Below are 19,715 nucleotides of genomic sequence, written 5' to 3'. Positions count from 1 at the left end.
AGTTCCAGTGGCCTCTTTTGCCTGACCTGAGTGCTGTGCTGCGCTTAGGTTCGAAGTCTTTATCAGGGCGTGACCTGCTATAAATTGGTTTCTTAAGTATCTGTATTAATGCATCAGATGTGTTGGAATATACAGTTACAGTATCTTACTGAAAGTGATTTAGAAATACTTAGATCAGTTAAAAGCGGAGAGAAACTCAGCAGGCATTTCTCACTATATGTTGATGAGAGTGGTCATCATTTAACCACAGGCTTTAACCAGAGTAGTCTAAACCTAATTTTTTAATATATTTTTTTACATTTCCTATGTGTTAAGACTCTGCAATTTTTAACTTATTTTATTTCAGCTTGATTTCATATCGCCAGGAGTCATGAAGGTCAGGTAGTTGTGTGTAATCACTCTTTACTAGGATGAAAACTCACAGAAAATGTTTTCATATGAGTTAACTTAATTTCAAATTAAAAAAAAAAAAATCTACAGCTCCAATATTGGAATACTTCTGTGTGAAAGTAGGAGGAGATTGGAGGTCTGTAAAAAGGTCTTGTGCTGGCTTGCCAACTGCTCAGGTTTTTGGGAACCTTGGTAAAGAGCAAAAATGCCTCCTTTTTTTCCCACCTAAAAACTGTTCTTTGGAAGATCAGCTTGTTTTTCACGAGGTGCATTTCTACCCCAGGAATATTTAGTTGTCTGTGTTGGCTGTCCAGGAGACATGTTGAATTTAAATTCCCCCTCAGAGGTGGTATTTATAAAGGCCTGGGAGCAGACCTCTGGAGCTTTAGGGAGGCCTGATCTTAAGGCTGAGTGTATGTTTATGTCAAGCTTCTTTAAGTGTTCCAGCAGCACAATGAACCTTGGTGTGCTTGACGCTATTGCTGGAACTTCTGTGGGTGCTGGCGGTGAAGTTTGTTCTTTCTTCTCTGACAGATGGATGGAAATACACTAAAATGATGGTAATTAAAACAGAACATAAAATAAAGGTTGCTCTCAGAGTGACACAGCAACCCTGTTATTTTGGCTGCCTAACAGTCCTTGGTACAAAAGATTTTACTGGATTTTTAACAGGGAATTTTCAGTGCCTCCATTATTTTAGCAGACTTGCATCTTCAAGGCATAACCCTATATGAAAATTACTGACTGGCACTGCAGTTTATATCTAGTCATACTAATATTGATGCCTCCACATGAAAATTGGGCATCTATTCATGCCAAACGTTTGCTTCCTTGTCCTCAGAAACTCTTATCCACATGTAGAGATGAATTTTGGAAGTATCACTTACTGTGGCAAATATTAAATAAAAAATAACCATTTTGGGCAAGATGAGCTGTACTTTTGAATAAGAATTTTCTGTGGGTTTTTTTTTAAAGATTTGGTTTATTTTAGAAATCAACTGTAGTAAAAAAGACAAATTACACCCTCAGTTTTTTACAGCTCTACCTGTTAAGGCTGGAGCTCTTTTGCTTTCACCCTGACTAGGCAAAGCATACCTCCTTCTCTGCATCCTAGGAGCTCTTTAACTGGAGGTTAGTCACAGTCTGCTGCTGTCTGACCAGAAAAAGTGTTAAATGTAAATTTCTTTAACTTTTCCTTGCATCTCTCTAGTGTTTGAGCAGTGTTTGTAAGGTACTTAAAGGACCCTTTGGCTTCTCCCAATGCTGGAATCTATGATGAGGGAGAAGCTGAGCTTTCTCCGTGGCTTCTCCCTGGCAGCAGATCAGAGGTGATGCCACTGGGACCTGCTCTCTGGCCCTGGTCACACTGGTGCTGAGCATGTACAAGTGTGACTGCACCTAGCAGTAGGTCTACAGCAGGTTCCTGATCCCTCTAGGATTCTGAGGGATTCTCATCTGTTTAGAAATTATTTATTTAAAAAAAAAATTATTGGAATGCTGTTCAGTGAAACTGCTCTTTCTTAATGGCTGTAAAACAAGTTTATAATGTACAGTTGTGTTCCTGATTCAAGGTCTTGTGCATATGCAGTGATTGTTGCATATGTGCTGGCCTTTTACTTCCATGCAGGGTTTGTTTGAGTTTTTTTAAAATATGTGGCATCTGGGAGTGGTCACAAGTGTCTAAAAGGATATTATACTGAGTCTTTATGAAAGCTGTCTTTAGTTGAAAGAGCTATTTTAAAGCTTTTGCTTGTCAGACTGAAGAGGTTTGTGTGGTTCTGTCTGGGATCTCAAGCTGCTTTAGGATGGCATCTCTGTGCTGCACTCCTTATAATGCAGTCCCTCCTTCCCAAGAGGGGAATAATGTAACTGCCTTTCCCCAGGGAGCTCTCTGTGGTTTGGTTGGGTGTGTGGCTGTGGCCTTGCAGTGAACTGTCCCTCTGCTGTCACCTGCCCTGCTTGGGCTGGCTGTGTACACCTGAGGCTTGGTAGGGATGAGGTTCCAACCCAGAGTTACTGTTTCTAGACATGCCCCAGGTTCTGCCTTGGGTGGCCCTTTTTACATCCTAATACCAGAACCAAGTTTTAAAGAATTGCACCTGGGCTATGGGGTTGCAAAAAAGAGAATTTTACAAAAGATACTTAGGACAAGTAACCCACTCAAATCCCAAACAGGAATAAGAACAAGTAACCCACTCAAATCCCAGACAGGAATACTGCTGTATCTTCTTAGCTGCACATTGGGCTAACATAGCTCCATGGGTCTGGCAGCTTTCATTAATTGTGGCCATAAGGAATAATTCATTGGGCATTTGCAAAAGATGCACAACAGAGCACTGTGACCTTCCATATGCACTCCTATTCTCTCCTTTTGATTGTTTAATGTTGTTAAATAATGATGTTAAAGAAGTGCTACTTTCCCTTCCCTTCCCTTCCCTTCCCTTCCCTTCCCTTCCCTTCCCTTCCCTTCCCTTCCCTTCCCTTCCTTCCCTTCCCTTCCCTTCCCTTCCCTTCCCTCCCTTCCCTTCCCTTCCCTTCCCTTCCCTTCCCTTCCCTTCCCTTCCCTTCCCTTCCCTTCCCTTCCCTTCTCCCTTCCCTTCCCTTCCCTTCCCTTCCCTTCCCTTCCTTCCCTTCCCTTCCCTTCCCTTCCCTTCCCTTCACCTTCCCTTCCCTTCCTCCCTTCCCTTCCCTTCCTTCCCTTCCCTTCCCTTCCCTTCCCTTCCCTTCCCTTCCCTTCCCTTCCCTTCCCTTCCCTTCCCTTCCCTTCCCTTCCCTTCCCTTCCCTTCCTTTTTTGCAGGTCATGCCACTTAAAATGCACTCAAAATTTTGGGAGTGGGACTTCTTTTGGATATGGGACTCTTTGGAATATAGAGTTTGTGATATAACTGTATCACAGATCTCCAAATAAATATTTCAACTTAATTTCAAATCAAAATTTGACATTTCATATTGTGGCAGAAAATTTTGGCACAGAATAAATTAAGACAGCTAATTCCCATTATTTCTCTTCCATTAGCTGGAGGAAGAACACATTTTTTAAAGGAATCTACACGTCTGTTTTAGGCTCATCTCTCTTCCATCTTATCTCCTCTCTGTCAAGGACAGTTCAGATTATTAAAAAGTCTTCTTTTATCCTTTTAAGTTATCCTTATATCCTTTTTTAGATCACTTTTCATAAATTCAGGTCCTCCCTGGCAGAACACTAATACTTTTGTGAAAAAAGCAATTTTATAAATAATTTCAATCTTAAGAAAATAGACATAAAGTAATTTCTTCCTTTGAAATAGAATTTAGCTAAGAACAGAGAGTTTTGAGGGCTTAGTGTTTTTTGTTAGTTTTATTTTCATATTTATTTTTCTGATGGCTTCTACAAGATTTTCAGATTTAATTTTTTTTCTCCTTTAAGGAGCTTGATTTCATGGAGAGAGAAATAAAATACAGCATGAAAAATACCATTTTAGTTTGGTTTGCAGAATGAGCAGAATGCAGACACAGAAAGGAGCCCTCACACTGGCTCTTGGCTGCTCCCTTCCCAGGGAGAGCTTGTCCATTGTAATTCTTACCTTAGGTTTGTACTGAAGAATTAGCTGTGATAAATCTTTTTGTCTTATCTGCATGGGTGAAAAGAATGAAAGGAAAAGGATATTTTGCTCAGGAAAACTGTAAGAGAATAGAATAGCAAGTAGATATGTGAACTGTTATCAAGGACACGTGAAGCCTCCTTTAGTAGCTTGTAATTTTTAATGCTCTGAAAGAATTTAGGATTTTCAGTCAGCGATGCAGGGACCTGTTTCTCTGTCCCTGCACAGCACCAAGTGTGTTGCTATTTCCCACTCCTGGCTGGCTGCCATGGTATGGTTAAATCTGGAATTCTGCCCAGCCCCGCTGAATGCACTCCATGAGAAGATTTTATTGGAACAGCACCACCCGCATCTTACCCTGGGCTTGTGCTCCGAGATCCTGCTCAGCCACAGCCTCCCGGGCCACAGGAGCCACCAGCAGAGCCCACCCACCCTCCGTGTGGCAGGGCAGGGGACCCTGCTCTGTGTGCTGAAGGAAGCACAGGGGCTGGGGTGGGCAGGGAGATGTGCTGTGCTCTCCACACGAGCCTGGCAGCTGTGGCTGAAGCCTGCTCTCTCTCCTACCGGGAAAGGGAAGGCAAACCCCCCTGTAACATCCCTGATAGCATAAGCTAGGGAGAAAACCCAAGTATTAGCAAATGACAAGCAGTAAACCAGATTATAACTGCCTGAAGCTACATGCTGCCAGGCAGTTACATAATGGCACAAAACTCTTCAGCCTCCACTGCAGCACTGAGCCTAAAATACAGCAAATAGGGCTCTGATGAGCCCAGCTCTCCGAGGTTTCACTAAGAGCACAACTCCAGGTTCCCAGTCTCTGCTCTGAAGAGTTGGCTTAGAAACCAAGCGAAAAAGAGAAATAATAGTAATAGGCAAGAAAATGAATCACAGTGCTTACATAAAAACACAGAAATGCACAATTCCATGTTTGTTTATATAACTCCTGGTATTAGTCTCACAAAACAGAAGTTTAAAAGGCATTCTTTGGATCATGGTAATCTCTCTTAAATACAGTATGTCATGGATTTTGGTGGTGTCATAACTTCACACCTGCTCTCTTCTATATGTGTCTGTGACTGGCTGCACAACCACTAAAACACAGGTAAAATTAATAACTGGTTGGATGATTAATAAGCTTATATTGTATTAAAAAACATGTTTTGAATAATAGGGAAGGTCCTATATTCTGAGGGTGCCTAGTGCAGCTGGTTCTGTGGAAGGACAGATAGGCTGAAGTGGTTCGTGAGCATCTTTTCAAAATGCCTGATGAGTCTTTCAGTGGAACAGGAAGGTTGGTGAGCACTTCCAGTGACACTTTCCTTCTTCAGAAATTCGATACTGAAAGTTTTACTTATGGAAAACATTGATTTAACAACATGGCATAACTTTCTATTTGAAACTTGCTGTATTTGCATTTTATAAGCGTTCGTTTTGAAGCGACTGTAAGGCAGTCCCATAAACATGACGAGTCACTGTTGAGTTGGATTTGGATGTGGCTTGTGGGCTTTGAACAGTGTGTCAGGTATTTGTGTGGTTGCTTTCCAATGTCTGGTTCCTTGAGATCTCCAGGTTCGGGATCTGAGCTTATTCCATTTGCAAGGGCAGCTTTCCTCAAACCTCTACCCATTGTTGCCTAAAATAGCACTAAATAGAGGTTCTGAACCTTTCCCCTTCATGTTTTTCCCCAGCTATCCATTTTGTAGCCAGCACAGAAGGGAAGTTATCTGATTCAGAGAACTTGCTAAATTCCCAGACTGTCCTCACTTTTTGCTATTTCTCTTCCCTTTCTATGGAGTTACCACAGACATAATTTTGCTTTCCAGCCGTGGTGATGACTCCGTGGGCACTGCCTTATGAGTGAACATATGAATTGCTCTGTTACACAGATGGATCACTTTAGAAGCTTGGAAGTAAACTAATCTTCCATGTCGAAAATTTCTAGAAAATAGTTGAATTTCTAGGGCTTGTTTGAGTGCTTTGATGGGAACCAGGGTGTGGATCTTTAACTTTGCAGAGCCTGGTGGATACAAGAGTGTGACTAGGCATGTGAGGAAATCTCAGATCTGCATGGGAGATGGGTGACGGCTATTTATTTCTGTAAAGGCCTATTTTAAGAACATTGTAAATCTGAACAGAGAGTCTTGTTCTCTGAGAGATAAAACATGATCTTCCTGTAAGGGAGCTGAGAAAGCAACATGCATTTGTCTGAGCAAGGAATATCTTGGCACGTGTGTCTACATCAGTAGAACTTCACAATTGTGTTTTCCTTGCCTGTTGGACCAGGTGAAAGGTCATAAGGGAATATAAATTAGGAATAACCATGTATTTTGTGTTTCAACTGAGGACAGACTAAATGAGGTATGAATACGCTGCTGTTAAATAAGTCAGCTCTTCAGAATGCCCTGTTTCTTGCTGTATTAAATAGTTACTTGAATGTGTATTGCATTTCACATTTTCCCTGTGGGATCTGTTATTTTTCATCTCCAATCTGTGGGACTCCCCACTGCTTAGGGGTAAATGTTCTTTTACCTTGTCATTTAGTTTGGTAGGAGTTACTTTATACAGGATGACAGTTAGTGCACTGCACACATTTTTTTCCTGCTTTCTTCCTCCCTATAGATATAGCAATTTTATCAGCCTGAGTCCCTCAAAACTGAACATCTGCTGCAGCTGTCACAGGCTGCTATCAACAGAGCTGGAGTTTCTGTGATCCACCTCAGCCATTGTCAGGATTGTGTTCTGGTTTTTCAAACATATGTACACACACATATAACTAGTGTGTGTAGATATATATATATATATATATACATGCACACACATAATTATTATATAAATATGCAGTATCATATCATGCATAAATATAAAAATTATATTTTTGGCTTTCAAATAAATTGTTGACTAAATGTCATCACACAATTACCCCTTTCACTTCCCTCTTTTCTGTGCTGGAGGAAGCAGTGGGGACTGATGTCCTTTAATTTCATTTATGAATGGACTGCTCCTAATCCTGGACTTGTTAAGCAGTTGGGACTACATAGAATTGTTCAATATTGGCACATCTAAGCTTTTTCTGAGTGCTGGCAGAAATTTAGGCTCCTAGGAAATGTTTCAATTTAAAAAAATCTCTTGCATTATGACAGGAGGGGTTTTTCCCTCTGGTATGTGACAGAAATTTAAAAAAGAAAATAAAAGGTGAGACTTGCCAAAAAAAGCAATTGCCACAACCATGGTTTGTTCTTTGGGGTTTGGGCTGTGGCTTTAGGACAACATGCCCAAATATGTTAAAACAGAAGAGTTTCACTGTATGTCAGCATGAATTTAAGGCATCAGACATTGCATTCTGCTCAGGAAGTCTTGGGGATTTTTAGCTCTTCATTTCTCTCTTCTGAAGGCAGACTGTGGCATTTCAAATGTCATTTTCAGTTATGTCCTGCACTGGTTCTTCCTGTGGGAATGTTAGCATACTGTTTCTAACATGTTGGATTTCAGTTTTTCTCCTGGCTCCCTCAAGTCAGTGAGGTAGAACTGCTTTACTGGTACCTCTGGCATCCACCCCCCCAAAGGGGAGAGTTCCAGTGGAATGACAACTCGAGTAGCTTGGTCTCCTGTTTCATTCTTGGATTACTCATGGACACGGGGCTCCCCTGACTTGGTTGTTCACACAGCATGCAACACCTTCCACCTGTCTTACCTTGAAAATGTAAGCATGTGGTTTTGATCAGCTCTTCCAGAAACCAGCAGAAGCCCTGAGGAATTTGGTTCATAGAAAAATTTGGCAGCATCTCATACATTCTGAATATAAACTTTATTTTTCTTAATTAGAATCCTCATTTATATTTTAGGTTATGCTTTGTTTGACTGAATATTTTTTCATTTTTTCTCGAATTAATTTTATTTCTGTTTCTTACATCGTTGTAACAAGAAGGCCCAGCTGACAGAGTGAATAAAGATGAGTGCTTCTCACCAGCCTTCAGGGGATGACTTCAGAGTTATCAATTAAACTCCCACTCAGCTGCTGGAATCTGCTCTTCATCATGACCCCACAGTCACCCCCCTAAAGGCTGCCTCAGTCTCCAGCTCTGAGACATTCTTGCACTAATACACGGAAGTTTCCTTGCTGTCTTATTTCCTCTTGGTTCTGTTCTTGCATATTTTTGTGTTTGTTTGCTTGTTCCATTCTCACCCTTCTGTGTAAAAATCCATGTTTATGTTGTGGCTCCTCCCCTGAGTGCCTGAGGGCAATTCAATTCTTCATTGGAGGTTTTTGTTCTGACCAAGGGGCTGGATTGTTCCCAAAACACTCATCTGAAACCCAAGAGAGACCAACTTTCTGTGGAACAAACTATTTCCACCTGCCTGGGAAGAACTGGCTCTCAAATGTGTGTATTACTTGTAAAGGCATTGAATGAAAACCTCCAAAGGCTCCTCTTCCTAAACCTGCATCTCAAAGTGAAGGAGGTTGTAAAATGAGGAATTGCTGGGAAATAGATGCCAATCTCGGTTTTATGGGGGGTTTTTTGAATTGTACCTGGAGGTTGTAAAATACTGATAAGGGGTGACATCCTGTTGGACCTGGTCTGAATAGTTTAGAAAAAGTGAAAAATCCCATTCAGTGAGCCCTATTTTCAGCCAAATAAGATAACTTGAATGTTATTGCAAAGAAGTGCAATCATTTTAGTAATTTTCTAAATAAATGAAAAAGTTACTATTTTCTAATACCATGTTAAACAAAACAATATTTTTAAGGTGTATTCCAGTCATGTTATGAATCTCATTTCAAGTAAAAGTGAGAACACTTCTAGATATGTTTATGGCTTGGTTATAAGATCATGAAAGCCAAAGTATATAATTTTACTATTTTAATATTTAAATAATGAATATAGAATAAAGCTTTGGGTTTCAATTTTTTTTCTAATTCTGAGATGATTACAGATTTTTTTTTACTCATTCCAGCTGCCTGCAGAATACAAAAATAAAAGCAAATGTATGCAAAATGCATTGCTCAAATTAACATGCATTAAAATTCTGGTTGATTCTCAACTTGTCTGATATTTTTGCAAGAGAGAGCAGAATGTAGATAACGTGTCCCACACCAGTCATCTCTATTAATCTTTTGCTTTCAGAAATACAGATCTGATCAGAAAATACTGACAGCTGTAATTTCAGCTGAGCTGCAAGTGTGTCAGTACTGCAGACTGTAATACAGATAATTTAAACCAGCAAACTTAGGTACTACTGGCATGGAACTCTCCTCAGTTTTATTCTTCCTTCTATGGCAAATCTAGGAATTCCTCCAATGCACCCTTACTTAAATTAATTCTGCTTCCTATTTGATCTGTTTGCCTATATTGGGAGCACAACTAAATGTCTGAATCCCCAAATCAGCTCAGAAGCTGGATTGCAGTACAAAATTCTAATAACAATACCCTGGGCTGTGTCCCACAGACCCTGGGCAGTAACTTGAGTTAGCTGAATTTATTGTGTTCAAACCCTACATTTTGATATGCACTTGAAGTATGATGATTGTGGAAACGACTCTGGGGAAAACAGTGTTTTGATTTATTTCACTTCAGTAGTTGTAGCAGAGACAGGGGATGTCTGAAGCACTTGGCATGTTGGTAGTAACTCCTGCTATTTGGACTCTCTAGAATAAGATTTCCTATTGTAGAAGTCTAAGAAGAAATTTGATTTTCTAGTCCTGATGAATTACAGCTTCTCATCTGAAAGCACTGCTCATATCCACATGAGTCTGAAGAAATACATATCTAGAGCTTGCACAGCTTTTGTGAGATTCCAGAAAGCAAAGGAATATTTCACTTTGGCTTGTGAAATTATTATTAATGTTTACATTTAAAACTGCTTCTTTCTTTTACTTCATTAGACAGTGGATTGATGGAATAATAAAATGGACTTTCTAATTGCTCAGGCAGCCTGCTTTTGTATGGCACTCCAGACTGGGGTGAACTTTATTTTCTAAGTAACTAATAAAGTAATTCCTTTCTTTTCTCCTTAATTTAATATATTTTTTTAAATAAAAGCAGATAAAATACTTACAAAACATGGTAGTAGGTGAATGAGAGTAAATATTCAACAACATCCCAGGAAAATACGAAGTGTTAAAAAGAAATTAAAAGTGGAACAGTTAAAACATTTTTTGGTGACTATTCAAAGCTGATTTGACAATTAAGCACCCTAGAACTATTGTTTTACACATAAAAATAATCCGTGAACCAAGAAACACACACAAAAAATTAAAATAAACCTTTTTCCTGATTATAATTTCTATATACAATTAACTTCTAAAAATGACCAGGGTGAATTTCTGCCTTCCAGTTGATACAGGTGCAGCTTCTTTAATTCACAGACTTTTGGGGTTTTACACAAAGCATAACAGTTTCCTGCTATTTTAGTAATTTCTGTAAAGATAAACTCAGCAATATTTGTATGTGCTGAGTGAAGGAGGGTGTGTCTTGATGATGATTTTTCTGAGATATGTGAGTTCAGAGAATTTAGGTGGATTTTCACAAGTGGAGCAAAATACACACCATCCTTCATTGTGAGCAGCTGAGTTTTGGGCACATTTCAAATATCTGCAGGCAGTGCCATGAGCCAAGCTCCCATTAACAGCGTGTCCTTTGCTTACTTGTGACTAATCAGGATTTTCTTTCAGTAAAAAGCTTCAAAATGACCTTCCTTTCTCCAGACATTTAGAAACCTCCACTTAACCAAGCAAACACCTCAGATCCACGAGCTGGTTAGTATAACATCCCTGTCTTAGACACCAGAGATTCCACTGGGAAAAAGAACTTGGCTGGAGAATGAATGTTGTGGTGTCAAATTGATGGGGACTTGAGTCTTTGCTTTTGTTCTGATGAAAAGCAGCTCTGTCCTGTGGAGTTTTCAGTTGTCTGCCACCTGTGAAGCACAGATTGTTCTCAGGTGAGAACAATTTCACCTGAATTTTAATCAGCAGAATTTAGGAGTAACAGAACTAACCCAAGCAATGAGCAATGAAAGTCCCTGCACCTGGGCTTGCCGGGCTCTCATTTGTGACAACTGGGGTCAGCTGGAGCAGGAGGTTTTGTAAAGGGTTCAGTTGTTAAAGTGCCCTCTCCAAAGCTGCTCCGGAGCCCTGGTGAGTGCTTCTCTTACTTGTTTAGGCTTTTTAAAACCACCAAAGAACCAAACTGACAAAGCCTGTGGTGGAAAGGAGAGAAGGTGAAAAGGGAAGCAGTGGAAAATTCTAATCAGCATTAAATTCTGTGTGTTGCTTTGGTGTTTTCTTGTTTATCTTTCTGGGGTTTGTGTGCAGAGTATTGGTATGCTACTGGTGAATCATTTGTTGGTTTTGCCATGGTACTGCATAACTCTGTCATCAGCAGGACAGCAGAGTATGGTGAAATCAAGGTTTGTTTTAATCTTTAATTGTTCTGTGTGTTTGCTGTAAAAGCAGTGGTGCTTAGCTGCTTTTTGTTTAATAATAGGCTATAGCTGGGTAAATTCTTGCAGTTAGAATAGGCTCTGGGAAACCAGGTAAATTCTGGTATCTGAGAAGTTTAACAGAGGTTTAATTTAATCTGTCTCACACAAAAGAGACACTTGATACTTAGAATCTTCAGGCTGTGTCATACAATGTAAAGTGAGGTAACAGAAGTCACACTTATTTTAGTAAGTGCCCTTCTCAGAAAAATAAAACTGTTTTGTGGAAAATTGTAGAGAAACGTTTCTTGTCTGAATTGTTAGAAAAAGGGAAAATGGATTTATAGTAAGTATTTGTTATAAGCAGTGTTTGAATTTTTAGGAGTAGTGTTTGTATTTGTGTTCTGTATAATTAACTGGTGAAGCAGAACTTCAGAAGCCTGGCAAGAGTGTTCATAGAGCTGATAACTCATGACTTTGCTGCTGATCCATTGTGACTGGAAGTTAAGAGAACAAAGCCATTCTGATGTTACATATGGTTCCTATTTGCTCTGCAGTGGTTTCTGCCCCAGTTGATGTTTGTTATTCACTTCAGCATGGCCAAACAGGGAGCAGAATTTCCATGTGATTGTGTAAGAACTTTATATATCCATGTGATCGTGTAAGAACTTTCCTGTTTCTTCTGATTTTCAGTCTCTATTTTCAGCCTCTATTTTTCCTGAGAACAGTTGTTGGTCTTGGGTTTGCACTCCTGTGAGATAACGAGAAAAAAGCATTCTTAGTAGCACTGAAAACTCCCCCTATCCTGAGGGCTCTAAAAATGAACATTTTTTACCAGCCACATCTAATATTGCTACATTTATCATTCCTGCAGACATTCAGTAAATGATCTGCTTCTGACCTGTGAAATGCAGCTCAGCATGTGTTGGTTTGATACATTATGGAATCAAACCCTTTCTCTTCTCTTCTTCTTGCCACTGAAGTGCCTAAACTTTAAATGTCGTAGGGCAGGATAACCATGAGGCTCAAATAGGATGCAGCTGTGTGTTTGCTGCCCTTGAAGAAGGAACACTCTCCCCAGGCTTAAAATCCTTATTTCTGATAATCAGTTGAGGGCAAACTATGCAAACAGTATTATTATCCCAGCGTGAACATTTTTACCACAGTCTGGGAGTTTTGTTAGACCACACAATTTGTCAAAGATGTGACTATACCTGGCGATTTTCAAGAGAATGAGATGAAATCTCTTAAACTAAAAATGAAGGTGGGAGTGATCCAGGCAAGTTGTGACAATGGCTTGGTTTTTTTCCTTGTTCTCTGCAGTGTTTCCTATTTCTCCTTGGCTGTTCTCTGGGCTTTTTGGTTATTTTTATCACATCTTCTATATTCATTTTGCAGCTCCCCCATGATTCCTCTTTTTGTCAGCTCTGTCTTTTGTCTGTCCTGTTTCCAAAATTTTCTTCCCATTTTCTCTCTCTTCTTTTTTAGCTGCAAATGTTTTGATTCAGACTGTGATCTGCATAGTTATACCCATATTCAGTGCCGACTGTTGGCTACACAAAAAGCAGAGTAGATCGAGGAAATGCCAGAGCAGTTGTGCCTGAGTCAGCCTCTGGAGGGAACAGGAGAATCCCCCACTGGGAATACCTCCTGCTGTGCTGCCAGGCACGGGGCCATCTGCACCTATCAACATGCTGCGGGCAGTTAATTAATTAGTGCATGTGGGCAATTGATTAGTGCTCAGATTTACAACTGGTGGTTCACTGTGACCACCAGTTGTAGAGCTGTCAGCTTCATCTTTGCCTGAAGGATGTCACATCCCTGCCTTGGTGGGAAAGGTGCAGTGACATTCAGGACATTTTCAGTTCTTTCAGCCCTTGAGTGGGATGAAATGGGGAAAAAAAAGTGTTTGATTGCCAGCAGCTGTACCTGGTTTGTGCTCTGGTTTGGGTTGCATTTGGTTCTGGTGTTTCCACAGCCAGGCTGGAATAGGGTGAACACAGGAAATGAAGGAGGCTCCAGCATGTGATTTCTTCACTGCCAGGCTTTATCTGATGGATGAATTTTATATTTCCAATCAGTGTTCAGACTGGCCTTCAAATTCCTTATACCAGATGAACACAGAAGTTTTGCTGGTTCCTATTGAGCAGCACTGGATTTACAGCAGTGTTTCATTAGCCTTCCGTGTATTGAAAAATCACTGATAGCATTGAAGTGGCTGGTTTTATCTCAGCATCATAGACCAATATCTACTTGCTGCTTTATTGTGTATTTTATTACAGAATGTGTTACATGGTCTATAATGTATCATAAGCATAGAATAGAGTAGGGGCAAATACAATGCTGAGCTAAGTACAGTCCTTGCTCTTTCCCAACCCTCTTTTTAGTCTCCAATTCTAGCAGATTTTTCTTTACAAATGATAGTTTCAGGTCCATTTTACTGATTGCATCAAATCACAGTGCTTATATCTAGAAGGGTGTCATGTACATCTGTTTTGGGTATTTACTTACAACTGCTTTGGCTATCAAAACAAGTGTTTGATTCATTATCATGACTGCAAATATCATTGGACTCAAATGGGAACTCTGAGCACGCACGGGAAAACTGGAATGTGGTGGTTGAATTTCAGAGTTACACACCAGGGTCTCAATGGGCTAGTGTGGATCATAAGAAATACTGGGTATTTTCCCTGATCAGTTGTTACTGAAAACCCACAATTTGTGAGGACATCAACAGTTGTTGTTGTTTAGTTTTCAGTGTCATCATGTGAGCTTTGGCTAAAATCTCCTGGGATTGCTTTTCACTGGAAGAAGCTCAAGAGTTGTAAAATGTCCATGACTTATCCAAGGAAATAAATAATTGGGGAACTTCAGCCATGTGTGAGGAGGAGCCTCAGTGCTGCGGGACTGTGCTGCTGTTCCCTTTTCATTTGGGAATCTGCCCAATATTTTTCCGTGTACAGATGCATATGAGTGTAAATCAGAGCTGGTCTTAAAGTGCAGAATGCTTTTGCTCAAAGCATTAAATTTCTTTGCGTCTTTCACCTTCTGTTACTGGGGACATTTTAATCACGTGTTCAAAAGCCATTTACTTTGTAAATCTGGCCTGACTCTGATCCCTCTGTAGCTCCATGGTGCCATAAGAAATTCCATGCTGTGCCATGCTCAGGCCTTTGGGACCTGATCTGTTAGGAGTTCTGATAAGCCTTGGGTGGCTGAACAAGCCTTATTGACATGTGGTGGAGTAACTCCATGGGCTTGAATAACACTGACACAAGGAGCAGGACATCTCCAGGGATGAAGAGTGGCAGTAATGGTTATAACTTTGTGTGCTTCTGTCAGCATTGTACCTCAGGTGAGTTCTGGAAAATAGTCAGAAATAAAACCCTGTCAAGATGCCCCTAGGATTCCCAGGGCACTTTAAGTGTGCTGGAGCTGAACAGCAGCTGTTCCTGTGTGTGTTTCTGGGATCTTCATTGGGTCTGAGCTGCACATTCACTTCATAAATTACTCAGTTTGGGCTGGGTTTGTGGCCCAGCCCAAGTCAATGATTCCAGTCACTCTGAAGTCTGCTCTGACTTCATTTGGTCTGGGGGTGTTTGCTTCCTCAGAGGAGCAGATGGGAGCTGCCTGGGACAGGCCGCCGGAATTGTGGCTCAGAGGCAGCCTGGCTTCTTGCAAGTAGGAAGCTGATGCAGGGTGATGAGTAAATGCTAGAACCTGTGTCTGTATCACTCTTCTTCCCACACAGGGAACATGGAGGGGAAAACCAGCAGTGGAACAGATAGTAAGAGCCTGGACCTAAAAAATGTCTAAATGATTTTTAAAAAGCCCATCATTCTGTACACATATTCTGTTCTCTGTTATATATAAACAAGATATCGCCATGTAGCAATCAAGCCAGTAAATGAAAATGTTGCCATTGCAGTATTTTTATCAGCATTTATGTTTTTATTTTGTCAGGATAAATATGCTCTGTAGTTGAGTTGTTTGCAAGAAGCATGTGGCAATATTTAGCATATTTAAAAGTATCATTAGAGCTATATGTTCAGATGTGTAAAAAAAAGCAATTCACTTGTATGAGTGTGTGTATCAGCTGTATTATACCTGCAGATACGTGCACACACAGAGTGTCTGTGTCTCAGGGCTAACAGACCTGTTCTCTTTGTTCTCCCATTCGTTCCACATGCCTGCAGTGCCCTCCCAAAGCCTCCTTCCCCTGCCCTAGGGTACATGTCAAATAAAATTGGTTATTCTGGTGTGTGATCTGCCTGCCAGCTCTGCAGGTCTCAGCCTTGTGCTAGAAGAGGCAAAGGTTGGGAGCTGTGATTGTGCAGGGGCAACAATCTCCTGTGTTATTAAGAGCTGGATTTTCCTCAAAACGTGGTTGTGGTGTTGGTGTTTCAGAACTCATTTGGGGGGAGATTAGATGTAGGATTAGCCTGTCAGATTCCAGCACTTTTCTACACAATATTCTCTCAATTTTTACAGATGTGGAGGGGTTTGTGCAGGTTGTTTTGTTGTTGCCTTGTTCTTCTTCCCTTTTTCTGGCTTCTCTTCCTTTTCTGATATTCCCTTGCTCCTGAAGCCCCCTGCATTTGCTTCCATTTAACTGCTGGTCTTTGTTCCATTATTCCTTTCAATGGGGCTTGATGATGTTTTGTGTTGTATTCAGAAACCGGGATCAGGCTGCATCCTGCCTCATTTTGCTGCTAGAATAGCTCTGTCTGTACAGTGAGTTCCCTTTTGACCCCACAACTGAGGAAAGAAACTCATTTTGCTCTGTGAAATGGGGAATTGCTGAGTGAGTGTTTGTCTTCTTTGCTGCCATGTGAGGACATCTCTGTCCTTAGCACTGTGTGAGCAGTAAAATGCAGAAGCTCCCTGGTGTTCCAGGAGCCTGGGAGTGTCCTGCCAGGAGCAGGAGGAGGCAACAAAGGAGAAAATACCTGCTGGCACATCGTGGTATTTTGGGAGAGGCTTGGAGCTTCTTGGAAATATTATTTCTTCAGAGATATTGCTACAGAGAAAGAAAAATTGTTGTTGTCTAAATGTCCATTGTTCAAGTGTAGCAGAGTCACTGCCCTGAGTACTTCACAAGTTTGACCTGAATTCTGAAGAAAGACCTGGTATGTTCTCTGTTCTGCTAAACTGTGGGATTTGTAGATGATTTTTAACAAGAAACAATTCTTTCATTGTGAAAAGAGACTTCCTGAAGAGAGTTGATAGATTACAGACAGTATCTGCCTCTCCCCAAGTCTCCATTAACATGATCTAGCACTGTTACAGAAAACTGCAGAATTCTGTAAAGGTTTGTCTAAAGAGGAAATGTTATCCCAAATTTAAAACTGGATGGCTTTGAAGTGGAGATTAATTGATCAGTGTTTAACTATCTGCAGTTATTTTAGATTAGCATCAAATCTGCACACTGCTTTAAATTGCAAAACATCCCAGCACTGAGGATGAATTATATTGTCAAGAGCTGGTGACAGTCCACCTGAAACAGTGATTTCATTCAGAACTGCAGGTGCTTGTTTCCTTTTCAAAGAGCAGTTTCTTTTTTGTCAGGTGGGATGTTGTAGAAATCAGCTCTGGTTTGTATGAACAATGAATTATTGATAGGATGAATTCAAATTAATATGGCATTTGAAATAGAAAATATAAATTATGCACCAAAACTACAAAAGCAAATGTTCATGTTTTCCTTACTGTAGTGGAAAAGTGTTTTGCCTATCTGATAAATAGGGTAGTGCAGTGATAGATTTAAAAGACCCAGAGTAGTGAGATTTAAACATCTATCTCACATCTGATACACCCATTTCAACGTCTCCCTCAATTCTGTATGCCTGTATTAGAGATAACACAAGTGCTTCTTTTTGCAGCATCAGGGAGCAATTATTTAATGCAAGTTAACTGCTGTGAGCCAAAATGCATTTTTACTTTTATTACTTTAGACTTTCTTGATGTATTTCAGTATTTGGAGCCATAGAAAACTCTGGTTTCGAAGGGGCCTCCAGAGATCACCCAATCCAAGTTTCTCCTGAGAGCACAGCCTTAGATGTGGTTAGTCGGGGTCCTGTCAAGCCAATTAAGTCCTGAGCTGTTTCCAGTGAGGGGAATTCTACCACTTCTCTAGGCAACTATCCTGATCTTTAGTTTTTCTAGTGAGGAATGTTTTCCTTGTATCCAGACAATGTTTCCCACAAAGCAGCTTGTGTCTCTTGCCTTTGTCCTCTCCCTGTGCATCCATGTGAAAAGAGCACCTCTGCCTTCCCTGTAGCTCCTTTTGAGGCTTGAGCCACGGCTAAACTTTTCTACTTAGTTCTATTTGGAACTTCAGATCCCTACTCTGTTTACAAGTGCATGGGGCCTGTTACAGAAAGCAATATAGACAGAATACAATGTAGACAAGAAACAAATACTTTTAGTCCATTGGATTTCTAATGTGTTATTAAAATACAATCTTGGAGCAGGATATTATTGCAACAGAAATTGTGGAGGTAGTATGAGTTTCCCATCTGGCAAGGCCCCCAGACCAGATGGATCCACTAATGACTTTTAGAGAGCATTTCATCAGACCCTGCTGAAACACGTGTCTGGCATCTTTAATTATCCTAAATTAACACGGTTCCAGCCTTGGAAGCTTAGATTCAGGCTTGTTGATTTTTGAATGGAAGGAAAAGGAAGTGTTCCCTGAAAGATCATCCTAACAGACCTTTTTATTAATGAGATATAATGTTAAAACATTGCCTGAGCTGTATTGGTTCATCCTGAATGGATTGTTTGTGTAAAAGTGCCTTTGGAGGTGCTTGGATTAAAGAGGTGTTTTGCAGCTACATCAGAGTGCTCTGGAATTTACACCAGTGCCTTTAGCCAGGAATCCCATTGCTTTCTTTGCCTTCCCTGGAAGGAAGGGAATGGGCACTCCCAAAGCAGTTGATCTCTGCCTCTTTCCCTGCCTGTGCAGCCGCTCCTGTTGCTGTTCCCACAGAAGGAAGTTATGGTTGCCTGGGGAAGTGACTGCCAGGGCCGGTGGGCAGCACCAACAGCACCTGCTGCTGCTTTCATCCCTTGTTTGCATCCCAGCTCCTTAGCAAGAGGGAGTTCGTGTCCTTTTCCCTCAAACCTGGGAAACAGAGATAAATTTTCTTGGGAAATTTCTTCTGCCCACCCTGCTTACGTCTTGTCCTCTCTGTAGAAGGAATAGGAACTAATCCTGTAATAATGTGTTTTCTATACCATAAATTGCTGTTGTTTGAGTGCCTTGTCTCTTCTAATTGTATTTTCCTGTAATATAACAGTGTTTCAGTGTTTTCCAGTGGTGCAAATATCAATGTGTTTTTTTTCCAAATGGGCCAGTTATGGGATGTTTGCTTAGAAAATGCACTTTTACAGTTCAAAACACAGCCAATCAGGTTGATTTCCATTTAAGGGGGCAGGGAAGGGCATGGCAGTCTTACACCCTGAAGACAGCACATGACCTCTGTAACAGAGATTATTTTAATAGTTAAACACACATCAAACATATAAGTCATTTGCAGGTAACAAACAGTCACCAAGAGTTGTTCTTGAAATTTGGCTTCATTTCCTTCCTCTAACCCACTGCTCTGTCTGCCAAAAATAAGCCCTTGGTTATCTAACAGCCAGACTGAACGTGGGCAGGGGGAGTGCATTGGAAAAGCTGGTGGCAGGAGATGAATGTCCTCAGCAGGGCTGGGAAATCAGACTGCTAATTTAGGTGCCAAAAATTGATATTTTTCCCTAATTTTAGTTCCCCCACTGGCTGACTTCATGCATCAAAAAGGATAAAACAAATACCAGAGACATTCAGTGCAGACATGTTGATGTTTAGGAAATGTGTTTGTGCTCTTAACCCGAGAGGAGGCTCTGCTGTGTGAGAACTGCTCTGTGCTAAATGGTGGCACGTGTAATTAAGTTCTGCTCTAGCAGTGAGGGAGATTAGCCCAATTAATATTTTCCTTCTGGTTCTTGAAGAAAAGTATTTTAATTAATTGCAGCTACCACACCTTAAATTTGTGGTGCCTCCTTTTATTGCCTGTGTAGGTGTAGAACTGAGGTGAATTACCTGACACACAATACAATGTATAACTCTAGCCTGGGGAGGAAAGGAGAATGGGCAGGGGAGATGAAACAGTGCTGATAAACAGTTAAATTGTGCTACAATTGTTCTTTTTCCATGAAATGCATATGTTTGCAAAACTTTCTTAAGCTTTTTTATTAACTTTTCATAATAATTAGTTTTATCTATTCCTGGGATAGCAGAAGTATTCAGCTCCCCTCCCAGTGAGTGCCGGTTTATTAAT

At 40.6% G+C, this 19,715-nt stretch overlaps 1 protein-coding gene across 2 annotated transcripts in view; it reads left to right on the top strand.

Annotated features, from left to right (window-relative positions):
• The window catches only part of EML6 (EMAP like 6), an 85,004-nt gene that overhangs the window by 4,498 nt on the left and 60,791 nt on the right, over positions 1 to 19,715 (top strand). The window lies entirely within an intron of this gene.

This window comes from Serinus canaria, chromosome 3 (genome assembly GCF_022539315.1).
Source record: "Serinus canaria isolate serCan28SL12 chromosome 3, serCan2020, whole genome shotgun sequence".
Classification (NCBI taxonomy): domain Eukaryota; kingdom Metazoa; phylum Chordata; class Aves; order Passeriformes; family Fringillidae; genus Serinus; species Serinus canaria.
Note: the sequence above shows the minus strand (reverse complement) of the source record. Positions and strands in the feature narration are given on the sequence as shown.